Source organism: Camelus ferus, chromosome 19 (assembly GCF_009834535.1).
Source record: "Camelus ferus isolate YT-003-E chromosome 19, BCGSAC_Cfer_1.0, whole genome shotgun sequence".
Lineage (NCBI taxonomy): Eukaryota > Metazoa > Chordata > Mammalia > Artiodactyla > Camelidae > Camelus > Camelus ferus.
This window is the reverse complement of record NC_045714.1, coordinates 11066409-11090778: the sequence shown is the minus strand read 5'-3', so window position 1 is coordinate 11090778 and position 24370 is coordinate 11066409. Positions and strand designations below refer to the sequence as shown.

General features: G+C 49.2%; 1 long non-coding RNA gene across 1 annotated transcript; it reads right to left on the bottom strand.

Moving 5' to 3' along the window:
• Positions 1-1463: 1463 nt before the first annotated feature.
• Positions 1464-6564, bottom strand: LOC116657780. Its single transcript, XR_004312913.1, has 3 exons — positions 6520-6564; positions 6065-6252; positions 1464-2125 (listed from the first exon to the last, which is right to left on the bottom strand). It is a non-coding gene; the product is annotated as an uncharacterized LOC116657780 (long non-coding RNA).
• Positions 6565-24370: the final 17806 nt, after the last annotated feature.

Sequence of the window (24370 nt, the reverse complement as noted above, 5' to 3'; positions counted from 1 at the left end):
CAACGCTGAGACTGTGCTCAATGCATGGAACTGAAATTCTACAGCAGATAAATCAGGGCATTGTGATGTACTTGAAGAGGCATCTGGCATGTTCAAAATCCCTGTGGGTTTTCACTGGATCCTGAGTTCTCCTTGTGGACGGTGGTCCAAGGATGACGAGCCACAGGAAGCCATTCTTGCTCACATGTGGTGGGTCCTGAGAATCACCTGGAAATTTCCAAACCTTGAGAAGCCCAGACCATGACCTCAGCGCCTCTGGGGATAGGGTCCAGGTGCCAGAAGGCGGAAGGCTCCCCAGGTGATATATGCGTGCAGTCAAAGCTGGGAACCACAGGAGTAAAAGATTTTCTTTTATTTTCTGGATGGAGAAGTGGCGGCTCAGCCACGGGTGGGATGTGACTCATCCTGGCTGTGCTAGCAGAGCTGAGATGACGTGTGCCCTCTGACCTCTGACTGCTCAGTCTGCTTCGGAGTATCTTGTCTTCATTGTCAAGTTGTAAGGAGGTCTTCACATATTTTAGAGACAAGATCCTTACCAGATATCTGATTTGCAAATATTTTCCCCTGTCCTGTGGGTTTTCTTTTCACTTTCCTCAAACTCTATTGAAATACAAAAGTTTTAAATTTTGGCGAAGAACCATTTATCTGTGTTTTCTTTGGTGGCTTGTGCTTTAGCTGGTTTATCTAATAAGCCATTGCCTAATCCAAGGTTAGGGGTTGTGTTACATCCTTAGATCAACTTAGGGTAACATCATTTTAACAATATTAAGTCTTATGATCCATGGACTTGGCATGTCTTTCTATTTATTTATGCCTTTGATTTCTTTCAGCAATGTTTTGCAGTTTTCAGTGTATAAGTCTTGCTCCTATTTTGTTAAATTTATCTCTAAACATTTTATTCATTTTGATGTTATTATAAACGGTATTACTTTCTTAATTTCCTTATTGGACTGTTCATTGCTGATGCGTAGAAGCACAGTTAATTTTTGAGTATTGATCTTGTGTCCCGCAAACTTTCTGAACTTATTTATTAGCTCTAATAGTTTATTTGTGGATTCCTCAGGATTTTCTATGTACAAGATTATGCACTGAGAAATGGTTTTGCTTTTTCCTTTCCCTCCAGATACCTTTTGTTTCCTTTCCTTGATTAATTGCCTGGCTCGGACCTCCAGCACAATGCTGAATGGGAATGGCGAGAATAGACGTCTGTCTTTGTCTTCTCCCTGATTTTAGGGAGAAAGTTAGCGTTTCACCATTAAATGTGATTTTAGCTGCGAATTTTCATAGGTACCCTCTGGTAGGCTGAGGAAGTTCCCTTCTGGTCCTAGCTGGTTGAGTGTTTTTGTCATGAATGTGTATTAATTTTGTCAGATGCTTTTTCTGTATCTATTGAGATGATCATGCGGTTTTGCCCTTTATTCATTAATATGGTATATATATTACATTGTTTTTCAGGTGTGGCCAGTGAAGTCTCCACCCAGTTAGCTTACTGAGTTGGGTTAATGGTTGGAGAGAGACTTCCTCATCCTTAGAACTAATAAGTCTCTGAGCTTCTGTCATGGTAACTCTCTGTGTATGTCGGGGCACCTCGTCGGGGCACCTCGTCAACACTTGGCCAGGAAGTTGACAACCCTGCCTTATCCTTCACTTCTTGCTTGTGCAGAACCTCAAGGTCAGACAGAGGTGGGAGTTTAAGACTTCCTCAGGGCTTTCACAGACCCGTACGTGCACGTGGTCTTCTAGAGTCTCAGGAATATATTGGAACTTCTCAGATCCCTTGTGGGCATCTCACTCTCCAACCTTTTATTTTAAGCTTTTTGATTAGCCTACAGTTTACCCCAGGAGCTATTCACCACCTCAGGTACCCAGGAAGCGAGTCAATTACTTCAAATAGTTTTCGATAAGTGCCCTGGCTTTTCATATTGAACGAGGTTAGAGTAAAGTTAAAAATAAAGACTTTGCAAGTAGAGTCATCCAGGGGTCCACCAGACAAGTTCAATAATGACACTTCTCTGGGAGTGAGACTTCGATGGAGCTCCAGCATTTCTCTGTCCCTTCCAGTGGCTTCCAGGCTGTTAGTTCTCACCACGATCATAGGCTGTTGCCTTCCAAGGCTAACTGAGAGCTGGACAGGAGAGAATGAAGATAGAACAAGTCAAAATGCCATGAAACTCACTGTTCTTACTGAGATTCAGCCATTTTTCTTGAAGAAATGCTTTTCAGATTGCTTTCAGCCTCTGGTTAATTTCCAGAGCTCTGAACAAGTCAGTTCTGACTTTTTGCCAGTTTTTGTGATCTCTTTTATGGCATAGAGAATTGTCAAAGATCCTTACACTGCCATTTTTGCTGAATCCCTATGACTTCCTTTTATTCACATGATTCTGAATATCTACCTGATGATGATATAAAGTTTCCCCTTCAAATAAATTTAGTTCTGTAAAAAAAAAAAAAGTAGTGAGTTGAGGAAGCCAATCTAAAAAGGCTACATATGGTATAATTCCAACTATATGGCATTCTGGAAAAGGCAAAACTACAGAGCCAGTAAAAAAATCAACAGTTACCAGAGGTTCATAGGGAGGGGATAAGAATGAGTAGGTGGAGCCCAGGGCAAATTTCAAAATAGCAGAAGCACTCTGTTTATGTGATGGAAGATACAGGTCTTTATGCATTTGTCAAAACCCATGGAATGTACAGCATAAAGAGTGAACCCTAATGTAAACTATGGACATCAGTTAATAATAACTAAACTGGTCATTGGTTCATCAGTTGTAATAAGTTTATCTCACTAATGTGAGATGGTAATAATAGAGAGAGTGTGTGCAGGGAGGAGGGAAAAACTTCTCTGCACTTTCTGTTCAATTTTTCTGTAAATGTAAAACTGCTGTTAAAAATAAGATATATTTAGGAATTATTTTAAATGAGTTGATTTTAGGAAATATATTCAATACAGAATACAGTAGGGGGTATAAGAATATGGCAAAAATCATGTGGGAGGCCTGTGGGTGATTGACATTTGGGAAGCATGATGTAAGAAATACATATTACGACTGGGGTCTCTGTTAATGCAGGATAATGGGCAAAAAGAGCTAAACACATTGGACAAAAAATGTTTTATGATTAATTTGAGGTCTCTTGGAATGGCATTTGCCATGCCAGGTACAGCTAGTTGTGAGTTTTCTCTGCTTCGAAGGTTAAGAAATAAGAAACAAAAAAAAGGCTAAGACATCTAATACAAGGTCTTCACTGGTTAACGGAAAAGCTCATGGGAGAGGAAGAGGGGACAGGTGAGAAATGGAGCACGTTGGAGGCTGTCAGAACCAGAAGGTGGGTGATGAGAGTCTTCTGTTCCCCTAGAACTGCTCTAGCCACCCACGCTCAGCGGGCGCCATGCTTCTTTCTGGTACCATGGACAGCAGCCAGACCTGGTCGGGAGAGGGTGCTCATGAGGCCAAGGGTTTCCTGTCTTCATTCCATGGTGTTGGTTTTGTGCTGGGTTCTGTTTAGAACACAGGCATGAGCTAGGAGTTCCTCTTCTACTGGGAGAGCTGACCTTTTCACACGGATCTTCACAGAAGGCCAGGAGGCGTGAGGGGAGTGCACCAGACGTAGGGTAGGAAAAATCAGTCCCCACTCTGCCACTTGCCCAAGGTCACAGGGTTAGTGACAGAGCATCACCCCTCTTGGGGTCTCAATTTCCTCTTCTGCAAAATGGGCTTGATCTTCTTCCAGTCCTTTGAGGGGCACCAAGTAAGTGCTGGACGGATGTTCAGTAAAAGGGCTCCCGAGGACTCCTTCTCTGGAGTGTGAGGCAACGGCCAGGGCAGCCTTCCTTAGTGCGGTGTTTCTGCTTCCTTGCACATCGCTTGCCACGTAGTCAGAACTTCAGTGAATGTTCAAGGGAGGGAGAAAGGAGGGAGGAGGGGTGCAGGCTGCTCATACTTCTCCCTGTTCTCAGCCTGGAGCTCGTGGCCACATCCCTCCTTCCTAAGCAGCCTATGTCTTTCCCACAGGGAGCACAGCCTGGGAGGGAGCCTTATCTTCCCATTCAACTCATTTTCAGCAGCAGCAAAGCTCAAGAGAAGCGATGGGGGCCCCACTCCCCGGGCTTAGGACCCATTATGATGCCCGAGTTCCAGGAGTCTCAGGAATGCTCCTTTATCTCCATCTCTCAGCCTGGAGCTCAACTTTGAGAGTCTGTTCAGGAACATCCCTCCCACTTCATTTGCAATTGCAGACACCTGGTGAGGCAAGTCCCTGGGGAGTCTGGTTTGCAGAAGGCTGGCTCTCAAGGCTTTTGTCATGAAGTCACAGGCCCTTGATGTATTATTCAGGCTGGGTACCAATCAATGCCAGACGCCCATCCATCCTCCACTGGTCCCCCTGCCTGGGCCTCTGCTGTTTTGGAAGCAAATGCTGAAATCTGAAGAGAAATCATCTGCCTTTGTCTCACTGCAGCATAAATACCTGGCACCCGTCACCAGGGAAAAATGTCTGTTCCACGTTGTCTGATTCTGTTGTTTCCAGCTTTCCTCCTGGCTGTAATCACCCCTTGTGCCTTTAGCCTCAGGGGGAAGAAGCAACCTTTCAGAGACGGGTGAAAGGCGGGCTCAGACTTGCTGCACTGCTGTCTGTAGTTTCGTCTCCATGTCTAGAAGGTGTGCTCAGAAGGGAACTGCCTTGGAAAACTCAGAAGCAACCATCAGGTACCAGCCACACACCTAGGATGATGCGCAGTGGGGGGCTAGGAACTGCACTGGGAGTCGGGGTCCAGGCTCCTGTCCGCTCTTCCACCTCTGAGCTGGGGTGACTTTGGACAAATCACTTAGATTCATTTTATAGACATGGCAATAGCGACCTGAGGTGAGGTCATCCTGTCCACCCTTCCTTCCTCGTGAAGTTCTCATGCAGATAAAGTCCAGTAGGAACGTTAGCATCGTGTCCTGGGGCCAGGCTGGCCTGGGTTCAAATCCCAGCTCTGTTGCTCAGCAGCTGTGTGGCTTTGTAAAAGTGACTTCACCTGTCTGTGTCTGAGTTTCCTCATCTGTAAAATGGGGGTAACAACGATCTTCTCACAGGGTGGTGAGATTCAATGCGTCAGTCCAGGTCAAGCACTCAGAGCCTCACCTGGAAGACAGGCAGTGCTTAGCAAATGCTAGCTTCCCTTGTTAATAGTAGCGTTACTACCAGGAGTGAACAGTGCTCACAGCTGCGACACGCAAGGCAGTGTGCGGACTGAGTTATCCTCCTGCTCTCGTCCAGTCTCCACAACAGCCTCAGGAGCGAAGCTGACGAGCCCTCAGGAAGATGTGTCTCAGAGGATGAAACAGTCGCGCTGGGGTCTGAATTCCTGCCACTCAGGACATAGATTTCAAAGAGCTTTGCTGGTCTTGCGAGAGAAACAAGCTCACGGGATTGAGTAATGATGCTGGGATTCTGTACTATTTTTTCCTTCTTTTTTTACTGAAGTATAGTCAGCTTACAATGCTGTGTCAGTTTCTGGGGTAGGGCGTCCTGCTCTCACCGCAGGGTGCGGAACGGACCAGAGGGAGCAAGGGCGGAGGCCGGCGATTAGAAGCTGTGCTGTGAGTGTGGAAATGCCAGTCTGGCCTCTTGCTGGTGGTGACCTTGATCCTGGCCCAGGCCTCTCATCTCTCAGGGGCAGAATGGCCCCTTCTGTGTAGGCTTTTGGGGGAGACTAAATGGTCACCACGTCCCAGGCTGGCGCATTGTGGGTGTCATCTGTGGCAGGGATTATGTCATCTTGGGCTCGACATCTGGGTGACCATCTTTGTGCCCCCCTTAGGGCCTCAGTGGCTGGAAACATCTGGCCCGTGGCCGCGTCAGAACCTGCCAGTTATTCCGCTCCCAGAGAATCCCTTCCAAGCCCGAGGGCCCTCTGACGTCCCTGGCAGTGAACTTGCCTTGCAGTGTGACCCCACCCAGGCAGCAGGTTAACGGGAGGCAGGGCCCCCACATTCCCCAGGCTCAAACCCCAGGTATTCTCAGAATTAAGTCTTTCGCAGCTACTTGTAACACTTGGTGGATGGACGGGCTGTGAACTTACCGCAGCCCAAGTGCAGCGCTGAGGAGACAGAGGGATTTTAGGGACCCATGGGCGGGCGTCTGGGCCGCTGTCCTCTTCCCAGCCCCCAGCACCATCCTCTCTGTTCAGGGTTCAAGACCGGCGACTCCCCGGTTTCTAACTGAAGCTCTTGCTGGGGCAGCTGGTCAACAGCTTAATAGCTCAACGAGCTGAAAAAGAGAGTGGGTCGAAGCAGAGGGAGCACAGGGGTGAGGCGGGTCACAGGGGCTTGGGGAGGAGACCCTCTTTGCAAAATACAGAGAAGCCTTCAAAGGTGGACTTGCGATGGGAGAGAGCCTTCAGGCCGCTCTTAGGGGATGGGAGGTTCAGATCCAGCTGCCCACAAAGAGGAACCCCCATCTTTTTAGAAAGGATGGGAGTGGTCATTCAACCGCGGAGTGACTTCTACTCACATAATTGTTCGTGCTCAGACTCACCCGTTGTCCCCCAGGGCGGGGTTGGGGGGCTGCCGCCCTTTGTGGAGAGCCCCAAGTTCAGGTCTGACCTGGCGCTTCCACCCAGGGCCTGCCAAACGCACGATGAACTGCAGAACCAAACAGAAAGACACCAGGGAGGGCCCTAGGACATCACTGAGCTGCCAAACACCCCCTGCTCTGGATTTCCTGTTACATGAGCCCATGCCGTTTGGAGATGGATTTTCTGTTACATCCAAAGTGACACAGTTACACAGCAGGGGGCATCGTGTCCCCCACCCCGCCTCCCCTGAGCTCCCCGCACTGGGTTAAGAGCTCCAGGTTAGACCGAAGTGGGATCAAATCCCAACTTTTCTCCTTAAAAGCTGTGTGACCTTGGGCAGGTTACATAACCTCTCTGAGCATCGGTTTTCTTTCTTCTCCCCTGGGGATGATAATAGTTCCTCCCACTGTGGGTTTCTGGTCCTAGGGGTCAATGAACACCTCATGGTGCCTGGAACACAGCAAACACTCAAGACCCTTTAGTTAGCAGTGTTTTCTATCATTCTTTTTGCACCCCGAGAACAATGGTACTACATTTCCGTTACTGAAACGATGGATTGGCACTCATAATTGTTTTCTGCTTCAGCACACCTGTTGGTCATCGGCACTTTGAAGTTTCCCTTGAGGGGAGGGTTGTTTTTAGGGATTCTGTTCCTGTGACTCAAACATTGCTCTAAGTCCCATACTCCCTGGGACACGCTGGGTGGCACTCTGTTCCCACCCACTTAGGGGTCTGCTGGGTGTTGCAGCGCAGGGGGTGGGGGCGCACCCTGGGGCTCTCAGGCAGGACAGCAAGTTTCACCCCTGATGTTTCCTCTGGGAGGATGGCTGATTGACAAGCGTGCATCCAGCAATGTCCCTGAGGCCAGCTGTCCATTAATGGGGGGACCAGCGCGGAACGAGGCCTGGAGACCTCCGAGCATCAGGTGGGAAGGCCGAGATGAGTTCTGATGGATGCGTCAGTTGTTTTCTGAAAGGAACTGAGGTGAGGATCCCCTTCCAGGATGTTTAAGCATTCTGGACCCATCCGTCTATCCTTTTATTCCATAAATATGTATAGACCGCCCTTTACATCCCAAACACTGTTTTAGGTGAGGGGGACAGAGTGGTTAACAAGACAGGAAAACCCAAACACAGATCATTCCTCCCTCTGGGACATCCGATTAAAACATCAAAGATTAAACAAGTAGAAAACAGACATACAACTTTTTCTCCGACTGAAAAGTAGAAAATATGGAAATTACAAAGAAGACCCCCTCCCCCAGAGACGGTCACTGTCCCCATTTCAGTGTATTTTCTGCTGTTCTTCCAATGTGTGGGTTTTAAGTGTCCTCAAGATGATTCTGTATATGCAGAGTTGTAGCTTTTCTTTTTTTTAACTGTAAAATCAAACAGATTGAAAACCACACCAAACAACTGTACAGCTGCACAAAAGACTGTAAGGAAAACATCCCTGTAGCCCCACCTGGACAAAGAAACAACACTGCCTTCCACCCTCAAGGACGCGCCACGTATCCCACCCCTTCCTCCATAAGGATCTGCTACCTGCCTTTTAGAGCAATCTCTTTCTTGTATTTCTGTATACTTTTATTACCCGGGTGGGCTGCCCTAGCCACTATGGTTTAGTCTTTCCCATTAGAAAATTTTTGTTATGTCTTTTCAGTCTCTTTTAATCTACAGTTTCGTTCTCCGTCCCCCCTCCTTTTTTGGCCTTTAATTTGTTGCAACTAGAAGGATCCAAGAAAATTGACCTGTAGAATTTCCCACGGTCTGGGTTTGGCTGATTGCAAACTCTGGGCAGTTTAACATGTTCCTTTGTCCTCTGTGTTTTCTGTAAATTGGCGGCTGGTCCAGTGGCCTGATCAGACTCAGGTTCAATGCTTTTAGCTGGACCACAGATGCCGCCGTGTTCTTTCATCAGGAGGCGAGCCCCGTCTGACGTCTCTTGGTGTCTCTGTCTTTCTGATGCGAGTAGCGATTGGTGTTCTGTGCTAAACCCATTAACCCACCAGGAACTGCAAAATGGCCATATTCTACTTCTGCTTCTCCTTCTTCGTTTATCAGCCGGAGTATTTTTAGAAAGAGCATTTTCCCCTCACCTGCTCTCCGATTCCCCAGTGGTACCGCTCACGAGAGGAAGAGAGGCGACGATCCTTTCTTCATGCATCTGTTTCCATGATGACGAGGTGACTCCCAACATCCCTCAAAGATGCTCAGTTTTACTTTTTAAGTGTCATCATGTACGCATAGATCTAAACATATTAGCTGAGTTTTAATCAGTTACAAACCGTTTCCTTTTTGAAGTTCGAATTGCCTTCTCTTCGGCTATTGGGAGCCTCTGTGAGTTCGCTCCTCTGTCCTTTGATGTAACCCTCGTGGACTTGTTTTCTTGCCCCTGGGGTCACGTCTTCACATGCAGGCACGGATCAGTACTTACCTGAAGACTTGAGAGAAACGCTTTGTAGGCTTCTGGAATCTTCTCTGTGTGCAGCTCTCTGCTTGCTGCTCCACTGCTCTAAGTTCTAGCAATTTTGGCCTCCCTGAATCGTCAGCTCTGCCTTCCCAGCCCAGGGAGACTGCCTGGCTGCGTGGGTCCCTGCCCCCAACCCTACGCCCTGGAGCCTCTTCAGTCAATGGCTGGGCAGGCCGAGGGCGCACTGCCGTCTGTTTTTCCTTTCCTTTTCTCAGGGACTCTCTGTCCTGTGCTGCCTGTTTTCCACTGTCTGAAAATTATGTTTCAAGTATTTTGTTTGGCTTTTTCGTTGTTTGGGGCCGGAACAGAACTCCGTTCCCTTTGCACCATTCTGGCTGCAAGCCTGTGTTTCTGAGTTTAAAATGTCTTCTCCTTTTCACGTTCTGCTTCTCTGAGGGCATCATCTGCTCTGTTTGTACACGCGTGTGTTTCTCCTAGTTTAGTCTTTATCTCTGTAATTATTATTTTGTTTTATTTCTCATTCTTTCCTGAGTTCTGTCACCCCACCTCTGAAGTTTTTCTAATTCTGGTTCCCATTGTCTTTGTCTGTCATATCCCATTCCCTTCGTATCTTTCACTTCACTGTGAAATAGAAGACCGCAGTTGGCGTGGCTTTATTTCAGCGGGGACGTTCTCCTCTCGTCACTCTAACGTAGTATAGTTCTGCAGGGGATTTGATCTCGGTGCTTTTCTGAGGTCAAACGAGTTTACTCATCTCCACGTGAGGTTAACTTGCCTGAATTTTCAGAGAGGAGCGGTTGCCTGGTCTTCTCTTCTGTGATTTCCATGTAGCGTTAACAGTCAGGGTGGCTCGCCTTTGGAGAGTTCCAGATTCTGTTCCCCCTAGATCTTCTCTCGCCTTGGTCGCTGTTGCTACAAGCAAGGACCAGTTTTCATTCCACCCACAACGGGTCCTCATCCGTCTTTCCTATCCTGGACGAGAACACTGATGGATTCATTTCAAGAATTCATAGGAAACAAACTTATGGTTACCAGGGAGGAAAGGGGGTGGGAAGGGAGGCCTGCAGACAGGAGCCGCATGGAATTTGAACATTTTTGCTGTGGGTTCTCAAATGCTGGCTGTCTGAGGGCCTGGTTAGGGGGCTGGAGGGCAGCAGCTGCACCTTTTGCTATTGTGTTTCTGTTTGTTTCCTCTGGGTCCTGAGACGGCTGCATCCTAGGGACGCCTCTTGGCCCAGTTTTGCAGAGTTGGCGGCTAAGAGTCGCACGTGGTTAACCTACCGCATCAGGGAGGAGAGCATGACTGTCCACTCAGTTCTGCTTTTTCCAATAAAATTCCAAATTCAAACCACCAGGATGTACTTTAAGGAAATCCATCATCTTGCTTAATAGAAGTGCCCAGTTCAACAGAGAAACAACCAGCTGCATAGAAAGAGGCACCTCAGTTAATTCCTTGACACCCCTGAACTTTAATCCTTTTCCATTTTCTTCATCATTTTCAGAGAGGGCATCTTACATTCCCAGAGATGGGAAGTGACATAAAATTTGGCAAGTCCTTCCAAACCTAGAGGTTGGATCATAGAAGTTTAGAAATCGTCGAGTCCTGGACGCTTTCTTTGTGGCTTCTGAAATAGTAAGCACCCCAAACTCGCGGAAAACCAAAGTACTTGCCCGGATGTGGCCCCCTCCCCTCTCTCCCAGCCTCAGCCTTTCTCCTTCATGCCCACTGACAGTACAGAAATGGGTTGTTCTTCATTTGTCTTGCTCTCTATTTGTTCAACGTGTATTTATTGAGCACCTATTGCGTGCTGGTTACTGGCTGGTGGAAGAGGGCAGATGCGGTACAGTCCCTGCCCTCGCAGGGCTCACATCCTACCATCAGGAGATGGAAAATCAACAAGGAAGTGAATGTCTAATCAGAAATTGTGGTTACACTGTAGAGGAGGTAGATTTGGGGGAGAGGGTGCAAAGGAGCCCAGAGGTGGTGACATTTAAGCTAATCCTGAAAGGGCTGAAGGATCCAATCGTGGGGCTGGAAGGAATTCCAGGCGGAGAGGCTGGCTTGACCAAACGCCCTGGGGCAGGAAACGGGACTGAACCACGGCCGTTGTGTGGTATTCGTGTTGAAAGAGAACAGTGACAGATGAGCTCAGAGGCTTAATCTGTGGATTTTGATCTTAATCCTAAGAATAAAGGGAAGCCATTGAAAGAGTTTAAGCAGGAGAGTAAAACAATGAATTAAATTTTCTGCAAAGGTCAAGTGCAGCGTGGAAGATGAATGGGAAAAAGAATGGAAACAGGGCAGCCAGCCAGGCTGGGAGGGCACTTTTTCAGAAGAGGTGATGCTGGCCTTGCCTTGGGGGCTGGTGAAAAGTTGGGGGCCTGGGGTGGGTCTGGTGGGAGAGAGTATGGATCTGTGGTGTTAGAACAGCCTGGACTCTATCCCTGCACTCACCAGTGGTCAGGAAAATGGACCTGGGAGTTTCTCATTTCCCTGTCCCCCCCTATTTTCCCCAATTTTTAGGATTATAAAATTCATCTCACATTAAACTTACCATCTTAACCATTTTTAGTTGCACAGTTCAGTGGTATTAAACCCACCCCTAATGTTGCCAGTCATCTCCACGGTCCTCTCCACAATGCTTTTATCTGGTCAAAGTGAAAATTACCCACATTAAGCGATAGCTCCCCATTCTCCCTTCTCCCAGCCCCTGGAAACTACACTCCTTCTCTCTGTCTCTGTGATTTTGACTACTCCAGGGACCTCATGTAAGTGGAATCATGCAGTATTCATCTTTCTGTGACTGGCTTATTTACTTAGGGTAACATCTTCAAGGTTTATCCATCGTATAGAATTTGCAGAATTTCCCTCCTTTAAGGCTGAATAATATTTCGTGGTGTGGATATACCACATTTTGCATCTCTGTGTTCCCAGTCTCAGCACATGGTAGATTTGTTTTATGAATGGATGGAAAGACACATGGATGGATGGATAAATGAATGGATGGGTTGTTTAGTGGATCCATGGATGGATGGATGAGTGGATAGATAGACAATGGATGCATGGATGGATGGACGAATAGATGGATGCGGGCATGCATGGGTTGTTGGATGCATGGATGGATGGATGATGGCTGGCTGGCTGGCTGGATGGTTGGGAAGGTAAATGGAGGAATGGATGGATGGAATAGTGAATGTCTGAATGTATGACGGGGGCATAGACATGTGCATGGCTGGATTGAGGTATGAGCAACCTTTTTCTTCAAGAGGCATTTCCTGGAGTTTATTGGCCCTCCTTAATGCTTCCAGATGTGGTAGTGTGAGCCACAGAAGAAGAGAATGTGGTTTTCTAGATTCCAGGCAGTGCGGGATAGAGAAGAATTCTCCAAGCAGAGGACTGGGGGCCAGTCAGTCAGCAGGTGGAGTATATATTCATCAAATTAGCTGTCAACTTTAGAAGTGAGATTATTGCTCACCAAAAAAATACAGATTTCTTCACTCTTTTGGAAAACATTTAAGCTCTGGCCTTACTGAGCCATATTCCTGCCTGAAAATAAGTGGCTGGACCTGAGTGGCTGACGTCCCCTCTTGAGTCCCCAGCAGTCCCCCGCGTGCCCACCCCCACCTCCCTCACTTTCTATTCACCGCAGAGCTCACCACCCTGGAGCGGTGGGTGTGGGGTCCGAGGGGCCTGGGTCGGAGTCCACTCCCGGCACGTTCTCTGGCAGGTGACTGCCCCCTTTCTGTCCTGCATAAGAGGCAGAGGCCGGGCAGCATCAGAATTGGCTTTGGCCAAAGTGCATCCCTTGTAGGGGCTACTCATCCTCACTTTGCCACAGATTCCTCATCTGAGATGTGGGGATGACGTCTGAATAACAATGGTGTGCACATTAGTATTAAAATGTGTTGAGACCCTTACACATGGCAGCCTGTGAATCCTCTGGAGAGACCGGCATTGCTACTGTTCCCACTTCCAGGAAACTCAGGCTCCCACCCGGCCAGGAACTGGCGCGGCCGGACCCCAGCTGAGTCTCCTGCTCGCGGGCTCTCTGCCTGCCTCCTGCAGGGTCGGGTCTGCAGCGCCGAGTCCAGACCCCTCTGAGCAGCCACCACTGCCACTTTCTTCTGCGTTTGCTGCCACCCGGGGACAGGCAGTTTGCCCCCAGGGCCCTCTCTTTTTGGAACATCCCGGATGTAAAATCTCTGGAATGCGATTCCTCCTCTCTGGTCCCCACGCGCTCTCCCGGTTGCTGGGCTGTCCCCTTTCCCACACAAAGGGCCTGGTGGGTGCTTGAACAGCATGTCAGAGCCGAAGCCTGAGTTCCCAGCCTCCGGGGAGCCCCAGGGACCAGCCAGCACGTTGGATGCTGCCCAGTTTCAAAGTGCTTCCCAGACAAACGTGTCCAGCTGACCGTGTTCCCAGGGGACAGTGTCTTTCCCACGGCCACACGGGCCCCGGGAACGGACTTGGCCACCAGCCCGCCTCTGAGGCCGTCCCAAGTGTGGCCGTTCCCTCCCTAGGAGGCAGTGGGGTCCGTGGTGATGGCAGGACCTGGGGCTTGGTGAGCTCTGGGTTTGGATCCAACAGCAATTTGACTTTGGGCAAATGCCTTCTCTGTCTGAGGCTCCCCCCTTCATCTGTGAGTCAGGCTGCATAACACCAGCCTCAAGGCGCTCTGCATAGGGTTCCTTCTGCAAGCCTTTCTGCCAAGCCAGCCTCAAACCGCGCACCCCCAGGGAAAGACCCCTGAATCCACAGTCACCCCTTTGTGTGACTGGTCGCCATGCTCTGGATGCTGCAAAGTTATTGAGCTTGTCTTCTGGACACAAAAACCAGACCCCAGCCACCAGGCATGACCGTCAGGCCTCTTAGTGAAAGGACACAGGGCCCTGCTCGTGTGAGGCTCTCAGTGGGAGGACGGAGGAGATGCCCTTCCGAGGAGCATATGTTTCTTGAGAAGCTCATGAGGTCCTGGTGAACCGTTTCCAGGTAGAACGTGGGGAAGACTAGAATCCGCCTCTGCTGCTCTGTCCCATGTGGATGAGACTGAAAGGAAATAAAAACAAATAACCCCCTAATCGTGACTGACGTTAGGTAGGTCCCAAGTGAAAAAAAAAAAAAAACTAATAATGAGACAAATGTATTAGATGAAACTCACATCAGTTTAGGCCTTGGAAATGGAGGTCTCCAGGTGACCAAGGGAAAGGCAGCTTCAGCTAGAAACACGGGTCTTTGTCCTCACGGCGCTCAGTGTCATTACCTGGAGGTATTCATGAGGCTGCCAAGCAAACAGTCTTCAACTAAAGGCCACCAGCCACCGTGTTTATTTTACATTAGTGGGTTGAATAAAAGAATATTTATTCCTCAAAGAACATCTTGCCCATCTCTTTCAAGTCAATAGATTAAAAAAAAAAAAAAGCCACGGAAGTGTGGACTTTTCCGGAGGACTTCTCGGTGCCTGGAGCTCCACTGACCCCGTCAGTGTGTTTTCCCTGCACCGCTGGAAGCATCGTCGGGGCTCGTGGCAGCTGCTGTCCCCAGGAAAATCCCGCTGATGCTGATTAGTGTCTGTCCCAGCAAGGTGACCCTAACCATTCCAGCCAGCATCGTGTGACCTGTCTGCCAGCATCCCTGGTGTGGCCCCTGCGGCTGCCCACTGGCCCCCACCTCGAAAGATGTCACGAGACGGCTGGCTGTGGTCCCCACTGGCAGATGTGGTGAAGCGGGGGCAGGGTGGCTCCCTGTGAGACAGAGTCACGGATTGTGGGCCCAGCACCCTGGGATCCCTCCAAAATACAGGTCAGGAGCCACTCAGACCAAAAAGGAGAAATCCCACCAGCAGAAAGTTGAAATAATGTGGACAATTTATCTTTCTTTCTTTTTTCTTTTTTTTTACTTTAAAAAAAATTGAAGTATAGTCAGTTTACAATGTTGTGTTAATTTCTGATGTACCCCATAGTGATTTATTTATACTATGTGGGCAATTTCTGAATGATGTTTAATACGGCTCTAGGTGGATAATTGTGAAGGTCAGCCGGAGTTGTCCACCCAGGGAAGCCCCAGTTCTTCAGTCAATCGCTCATCTAGGTGCTTCAGGGTGGGGGGCGGGTTGTAGATATGATCAAAGTCAATAATCAGGTAACTTTGAGTAAGGAGACTGTCCTAGATGGTCTGGTGGGCTTGGTCTAATCAGTTGAAAGGCTTTAAGGGCAGGACTCTGGCTTCCTGGGGAGAAAGAAACCTTGCCTGATCTTTCGAGCTGTGTCCTGAAATTTTCGTCTCATGGCTCATTTTAAAAACACCCAGGCTGAACTATGTTCAGTATCTTGCAGTAACCTGTAGTGAAAAAGAATATGAAAACGAATATATGTATGTACACGTGTGATCGAACCATTATGCCGTGCACCAGAAATTGACACATTAAATGACTATACTTCAATTTAAAAAAATAAAACAGGCCTTCCACCCTGCCCTCCTTCCCCCGCACTCTGCATGCTGGCCTCTCTGCCCAGACAGCTTCTAGCTGCTGGTGCACCGCGTGGCTGGGATGCTCCGGGCATTCCGGGTGCTAAAGCAGCCCCTCGCCCACTGTCACCCTCAGCCAGACCCCCTGGTGTGTGTCCTGCTCTGAGCTTGTTTCTCTGTATCTGACGTTACCCTTGTTGATGGATCTGCTTCCTGTTCATTGCACATCTGCCCCGCCCCACAGCATAGAAATCCCTCGGACCACCTGTGTCCCAGAGTTGCACCCAATATAAATTGCATGTAGTGGGGAGGGTCTAGCTCAGTGGCAAAGCACGTGCTTAGCATGCACGAGGTCCTGGGTTCAATCCCCAGTACCTCCGTTAAATAAATAAATAAAAGCAATGCATAGAAAACAAACTATGGTTACCAAAGGGGAAAGGGGGGGAGGGATAAATTAGGAGTTTGGGATTAGCAGATACACCTTACTATATATAAAATAGATAGACAACAAGGACCTACTGCATAACACAGGGGACTACATTCAATTTCTGATAATAACATATCATGGAGAAGAGTCTGAGAAAAAATGTGTATGTGTATGTCTAGCTGATTCGATTTGCTGTACACCTGAAACTAACATTGCAAATTAACTACAATAAAAATTTCAATAAAAATGAAATTTAAAAAGTTAAAAAAACAAAAAAATTAAAGTAAAATTTTAAAACATGTTAAACAAAATTGTGGAACAAATGAATGAATGAATACATGAATGACCTGGAGTTTGGACGGATCGGGGCCAACCTATCTCTACCTGATTCCTGCTTTTGCCCCCAGCTCTCCCAGGAAAAGCTTCACCAAGGTCATGGCCTGCCCTCTAGCCCAGGGGCTACAGCCAAGAATTCAGATTCAGGGACATCTTGGAGGGACAACATGGCAGTCTTTCTCCAGGACATCCCTGCCCTGGCTGCTGGGCACCTGCCCTCCCTCCAGCTCACCTGATGCCCATGGAAAATTTCTGACCTGCGGCAGGATGCCAATGGTTCTGTGTATAAAATGTGTACACCTGCCGGTTCTGACGGGGACACTTTGTTTCTTTGTTGAAACAGTGGGCTGAATGTGGCAGGAGAAAGAGTCCGGCTCAGCCCTGGAAGTACTTCAATGAACTTGAACCTGGTTCCTGGCCAGGGCTCTGAGGCCACGAATCAGGCTGGGAACACAGTGAGTTCAGAGTCAGAGATTTCAGAACCTGGAGCCAACCCATCGCTGGGCCCAGGCTGTGGGTCAGAGAGGTTTTCCTTCTTTGACCCTGGATGTTTCTGGAAAATGTCTTCCACCTTCATTTTGCACCAAGACCACTCATTCCATAATAATAAAACTGCTCCTGCAGAGCCCTGCACAATCTCAGGGCACCCCCAGGGGCCTGGTGAGGGGGCACCACTCCCACAGTACAGGTGAGGAAGCTGAGCCAAGCCTTGGACTGGCTCCGGACATGCCCACCGTTCAGGGAACGTCTCCCATGGGCAGGCACCATTCTGCATGTCGGTGCAATGGGGGGCCACAGTCCCCACCAGGAACAAGCCACTTGGAGAGTGGTGTTGGGGGTGGGAGGGGAGAGCCGTCCAGGCAAAAGGAAAGGCCGGGGGAGAGCAGACCAGTGTGTCTCAGGGCCAGAAATCAGGCAAGTGTGTAAAACACACTGAGAAAGGAGGAGAGGGGAGAGTGGGGTCAAGTCACGAAGGGCTTGTGATCTCATTCTAAGTGCAGAGGGAATCCACTCAGGGCTGGATCAGGGCAGTGATGAAGCACTGATTTTTTTTTCCTAAAAAGCAATTGTTCTAAGGAAGCCCCATCTCAGTCGGAGACACAGCCAGCCCTGCTGCAGGTCTTGTGCACACTCGTTGGCTGGTCCCAGAACCATCTTTGCACAAGGAGGTCATAGAACCACCTCTTTCTGTCTGACTCCCCGCCCAGGGCACCCCCTGGGGAGAGGATGTTGTTTCCCTTTGGGGGTGGCCTCTTGGGGGGACCCACCCGGCATGACCTCCCGTTGACCCATCTTCTGCCCAAGTCCATGGTGGTCGGGTTGTCTGAATGGCCAAGAGATGAACTCATCGGCCACCTCCTGTCGGGTCACCGTCTGAGCGTGTCTGCCGATTAATCAAGGGACAAGCACGCTGTGTTCCGGGGCTGGGCCCGCCAACATCCTTGATGAGTAACTGGGACAGTCGAGGGGACGGGGAAGTGGCCACAATGCCACCATTGTTCTTTCGTTCCAGAGCCCCGGAGCGCCAGGTCTGCGCGGCAGGCTGGGCTGGGCTGGGCTGGAGGCCACAGCTGCTGGACAAACCGCCCCCTCTACCCTCCCAGCCTCAGTCATCTCAGCAGGGGGGCAGGGGGCAGGTGCGGCTGCCCTGGGGACGCCACCGCCGCAGATTCCCTAGCAGCTCACAAAGCAAGTATGTCTTCTTGTTTGCAAACCATTCTACAAAGGCCTGCGAATGTGTGCGCAGCAGAGGGCCTCAGGTTCACCTGTGCACTCATTTGTTCATTCATTCATTCATTCTTTATTCATTCAATATTCATCCAGCCTCTTCGAGCTGAAAGATGAGAATGAACAATCAGTGCGTAACAGACACACATTTTTCCACGTTGGGCTGTGTTTCAGACTCTGTATCACATTTAATCCTCACCATGTGCAGTGCAGTCTCTTAGCCTCAGATGCCTGGGGCCAGGTAGCGGGGTTGGGACCGGCCCCACCTCTCCGGGCAGCGTGGCTTTGGGCTGATTCCTTCACCTCTGTGACATTTATTACAGTGGGTGATATTAGTTTGTAGTCAATTTGTTTTCTTTTCAGTTTTTATTCACAGACCTGGAGATGGAAGAATACCTACAGAGGTATAACTTAACGGACAAGTTTGATCTTACAGGCGGGGAAAGACATGGAGAGGCAGGGCGTACATTCTCCTCCATGAGATGTTCATGGGATGGTGACCCACCAAAACAGCCACAAATACAACCTTAGTAAATTCTCCCCCAAAATAATGCAGACGTATTTTGACCATAATACTGAAAATCCAGACATAACTAATGAAAAAAATAATAGCCAGGGTGGGGTAGGGGGGTGTAGCTCAGTGATAGATTGTGTGCTTAGCATGCACAAGGTCCTGGGTTCAATCCCCAGGACCTCCATATAAAAAACAATAATATGCAAAAGAATGTATTTATAATCCACTCACTTGGGAAACCGTTCGAGAGGATCTGTTAGTTCTAGACCTGAGCACACACCTGCCCTCCGCCCCGCATCCTCACCGCTAGATGTGCACACCCAGAGAGATGCCCGCGTGCGTCCCCCGCAAGCAGTGACGTGTGGGGCTGGCTCATGCTGGCAATAGTCGATGGTCTGTATCTCTTCCCAGCTCCACGTGCAGCGACATCCCCGTGTGGCTTGAAGTCAGCGGTGATGGGGGGATTTACATCGTGGCAGTTGGAAGACACTTGTCAGAGCTTTTTCTCTGAAGAGCCAGCATTAAACATTCGCCAGTGTATTACTGATCAAAAGTCATGAATTGAATGTTCACGGCAGTGATGTTCATAATGGTCCCACGCTGGATACTACCTGGACATTCATCCACAGGAGAAGGTGAAATGACAGCAGTTTTTCCTTTCCCAGAACGCTTTGCGGCGAGGAAAGTGACCACACGCCACCACATACAGCAACACAGGTGAATCTTACAGAATCAATAATTTATATGTTAGGGTTCCCTTTATGTAAAGTTCAAAACCAGGCAAAACTGATCTATGGTGTGAGAAGTCATAAGAATGGCTCTCCCTGGACAGGGAAGTGTAGGACTTGTCTGGAACGGGGCACAAAGAGGGTCTCTGAGGTGGTGGCCATTTTCTGTCCCTACGTCTAAGCTCTGGTTACATGGGTGTGTTTACTCGGTAAAACCTCATTGAGCTGACACTTCTGCCTTGATATGTTTTTGTGAGTATGTTAGTCTTGAATAAAAAAGCATATTAAAAATATAAGATTTAAAAAAAAAATAAAATACAACAAACCAAACTAAAAAATTATCTCCTGAATAACTCTTGGGCCAAAGAGAAAATTATAAAATGAGCTGGACAATACTATTTGTCTTGGGTAATTAATCACGGACATGTGTAAACACTAATCATGAGAACTTTTTATTGCAGACTGGCTCAGAATATTAAAAAAAAATTGAGTGTTATCCAAGTGTTTAACAAAGGAAATTGGGTAAACATATTATGGTACTGTCATACAATGGAATAATATACAGTGATTACAATTTTATTATACAGGAAAATGTCTGATGTCACGGAAAGGTTCATGATGTATTATTAAATGATTCTAAGAGGTTTTTAAACGTGCGTTTTATACAAGGAAAAATAACTGGAAAGAAATATATCCAAATACGAATCGTCATAATCTCTGGATAATGGAATTGCAGTAACAAAATTATTTTTATTCTTTTTTACATTTTCCAAAGGCTTTGCTATGAACATATATGAACATATTGTAATACCCCAAAGTTTGTTTAAAACAAGGTAGCTTTATTATTAAATTCTGGCATCTAGAATGTGCCTTGTAGAGAGTAAGTTCCCACGAGCTATTTGTCAAGTGAACGAGTGAGTGATTTCTAGGGTAAAATCTGAATGCTGCGGGAGAAGACAGGTGACTGGACCGCTTATCATGTGTGATGGGAAAGGGGACATTTTCACGGTGGATACAGGGAGACAGAGTAGCGAGGAAAAACATGTGGAAGGAGGGAAGAACCGAGAGGGCTTTGGTAGATGGAGAATCCGGAAACAGACTTTCCAGGTTTAGAAACAGCTTGAACAGGACAGAGCAGAGAGGTTTTCCCCAGTGTCACTTCTGAGATCAAGAGAGACTCTGAACCCCCCTCTCTCAATCTTTTGAGGCTCCTGGGGGTTACAGAATGGTGGCATAGTTCATCTGTTCACAATTAATAAATAATAACTTCTGCACAGAAACTGAGACAATGTCACCCAGAAGTCTTGAGAACTGACTGTTAGAAATTATGTGAGCTGGCTCTTAAAGCAGGGCTGCCCCGCCGCTCGCCACGGTGGGCGTGTTTACACCGTGGAAATTTGCCAACACTGCAAACCAAGGGGATTTCCTTCCCCTATTCTGGAGAGCTGGCTTACCAGCGCATCCTTGGATACAATCGGCACTCTTCACAGGATCATTCCAGCACTCAAAAAAAACCCCCAAAAAACCCCAAACCTGCTAACTCTTAGTGTGTGCCGGTGGTGGCACAGAGTTCAAGACGTTTTCTGTACACTTTCTTCTTCCAGTCTTGCCAGGGTAGCGCGGCGGCCGTGCATAAAGCTTCAAATGGAGATTTGACTTGGGTCGAATGGCCATTTTGCACGTGGTAGCTCCCATCCACCGCCACCTCCAAAGATGGGAGACCTCACTCCACCAGCCCCCATGACCCAAAGCCTCCTGGTATTTCTTCCCACACCCGGACCTGTGAACCATCCGCCCTGCCTGAGATATCAGAGCGGGGGTGGGTAGGGGCAGACCACAGCCCTCCAAGTACCACGTTGTGGGTCTGGCCCACATCGCGAGAACTTCGTCATCAGAAGGATCCGCGCAGACGGCTCCCTTAGCCTAGAACATTCTCCCCGTTCCTCCCCCACCCCCACCGCCTCTGCTTTCGCCTGCGCAGTTAGTTCTTACTCTTCCTTCCGGACACGCGTCCCTGAAGGACAGCCCTCTCCAAACCCTCATTTTTCTGCTTCACAGTTTTGACGATCACAGCCCAAGATATCTGTCGAGCGCCTGGTACGTACATACCAAGCTGATACGAGAGGTGAGAAAGTATCTCCTTGTCTTCCTTGGGCCCCTGCCCCGAGGCGTCTTACCTTCTCTCCTTCCAGCACCTTCGACACCCGTCTTGGACTTACACAGCGCTCGTTGCCTGGCGGGGCCTCACTGTCTACTGAGAGCCTACCTACGTGTTCTCTTCCTATTTGCCCCTGAACACTCAGTGACTGACAGCCACTGTCGGTAGCCCGGCTTCAATGGAAAAGACGTGGACTTGCCCCAGCAGAGAGTCTGGTAGGTTTTTCCGTCCCTCTGCCTTCGTTCTTCAGCTCAGCTCGATTTTCCCAGAAAGTAAGATTTTCCAACTTGATTAACAGACGCTGTTTTCACCTTTGATCAAGGCTAAAAACTCCAATCGAGACGCGTGGCGACAGGAATCAATACTGTAATAAAATCACACCTAATTGACTTAGGGCTTCACGTGTGCCCAGGTTCATTTATCTGAATAGAGCTTTTGAAAGTTTCAAAATGAGGAAGACGTATTTCGCTCCTGAAATTTCTGTGCTCAGCCCTCACTGACGCAGACGTTAATTGCCGAGACCTCCAAGCCCATTTAGGGAATCGACACACCAGAGCGCCAGCTTCTCATCTGTTCCCGACTTTCGTAGGCATGAGACTCAGGCTGGTGGCGGGCAGGGTGGCCAAAGACGCCGGATAGTTTATCTGGGTGGCACAGGGATGGAAATGACTCACATTTCCATGGTAACCCTTATTATTGTTTCAGAAAGCGGAGTTCTTTCCTCCAGGTGGGAGGATGGAGAGAAGGAGGGTTTACAGAGAGAGCTGGAACCAGAAAACCAATGGTTTCCCAGCAAAGCCAACCCCAGTCTCAGGGAGCAATAGACTCATGACAAACCATCCATGCCACGTGGCCAAAATCCCTTTTCCCCAGACTCAGCTGACAGCCTGCTCCAGGGTGATTAGCACGGCAGCTTCTAATGTGGCCCCCCTGCTTCCTCTCCTGCCCCGCAAAGCCTCCTTGGCATATTTCAGCCACAGGGAACTTTAAAACATTGCTTTAGTTTCCAAGACTGTCATACAAATTACCACAAACTTGGTGGCTTAAAAGAACCACAATTTATCCTCTCATCTTTCTGGAGGCCAGACATCTAAAATCAAGGTGTCAGCAGGGCTGCTCCTGAGGAGGACCTGGCCCCACAAACCCTCATGGTCTCCTGCCTGGGGGATCCCTGCAGACTCACCTGCTCATTCGTTTGAGAAATGGGGGGGCAGGCACAGTGTGAGAACTGGCTTTTAATAACAGTCAGGAGGAAAATGCAGTCAGAGCAGTGCCTAGCGGCCAGGCTGCGTTGGCCCTGGAGGTCAGGAGGCTGGCTCAGGACCCTGCCACCTCCCCTCGCTACCTGGGACCAGGGTGGCCAGGTGCCGCCGCTGGGGGTGGTCTGTCCCCCCTTACCCTGGGCTCGCCCTTTGGTGTCAGGGAAGCCAGAGGGATTCTGGCATCTCCTCAAGGGACTCACCACACATGGAGGTGGTCTCTGTGTCAACATGACCCAAGGAGTTGATACCACTCCTGCTCTGCTGGCTCCCTTGTCCAAGTGCTCAGGCTCCAGCAGCTGCCCTGGGCATCGCTGGCCCTGGCCCTGGCCCCATCCTCCCTCCCGCCCCAGCTGCAATGTCACACCATCTTCTCTGGGTGCCCCAGCCTGTAGCCATCGCTGGCAAAGGAGGATTATCCATGCCCCTTTGTCCTGACGCTAGCACCCCCTGACACCTTTGGGCAGATCAGATACGGGGACTGGAGAGCCGCATCCTTGCCCCTTCTCCAGGGCCACATGGTCATGTGTCCCCACCCCAGTGCCCTGTCCCTACCTGGTGACATGGAGGCTGGCCAGCCAGGTGGCGGGGTGATGAACAGCCAGGAATCCACCTTCGCTCCCCTCCTTGCAGGCACCTCCCGACTTTGGCAGGGCTTCTGCCAGAGTTTTCAGGGTGTGGTGGGGAGAGAACTAGTCCAGGCTCCCCTCAGCCCCCCGTGTCCCGAGCAGAGGAGGAGAGGAAACAGCCTCTCCTCAACGCCTCTCACCCCAGCCCTCCTCTGGGTCTCTCCATCTGAGGCCACCAAAGCACAAGCCACGTGGGTCTTTTCTGCTCAGATGGGTCCCGGGCACGTCTCTCCAGGTCCCCGGGAGCAGGGCAGGTCTGCTCAGAGCACCTTGCTGCCGCCACGGGCTCTCCTGGGCCAGAAAACTGTTTTCAGTGGGTCCCTGTATCAGAGCATCTCGCCGCCTCCTCTTGCCAATTTTTTCTGTGAGACCTGGTGAGGGTGTTAGGAGGGAACTGCTTCGTCCGCTGGTTTGGTCACCCACTCACTTGTATCACACAAAGCCAGGTCACTTTGGCATCCAATCTCAGAACCAGGTCACATTCAAATAAAGAACCAGCTGAGGGTCAGAAATAACGGGAAAGCAACTTCAGTCTTTGCTGAAATCTCTGAGAAACACTCGCGGAGCCCCCATTCTTCATGCGGAGTGAAGCTCTCTAACAGCCTCTGTTCCCAGCGCTCCCCAGCCCAGGTACCGGGCCCCATCCAGACAGCGAGGTTGGAGCGTCGGGGTGCCCGGGCGTGGTGTTCGTTAAAACTCCCAGGTGATCCCAACACACAGGCAAGCTCGAGGACCCCTCCAAATTTGCTCCAAGCCCACCCTGCTTTCTCTACCGTCTCGTGTCCCCTCTACACTCATTAATCCTATTCTTAAAACAAGAACCAGAAACGAGCTGGCAAAGTCAGTTCTTCTTGTTGGGGAGAAGGAAGGGCAGGAGTTGTAGATTTGCCTGTTAATCTGGGGGCACACACACTGATCCACCAACATTCTTTAACACCTAGTATGTGCCAGGCACCATGTGAGGCCCAGGAGAGCAAAGGTATTGAAATAAAAAGGATAAGTAATGGCTGTGGTTTGAGGCAAGCAAATAAAAGGCAGTTACAATAAAGGTCGATACAGACCATAAAAATCACGGCCAATACTGTGTACTAACCGCCTGCCGGATTCTGTTCGAAGTCAGTAACGTGGATTAA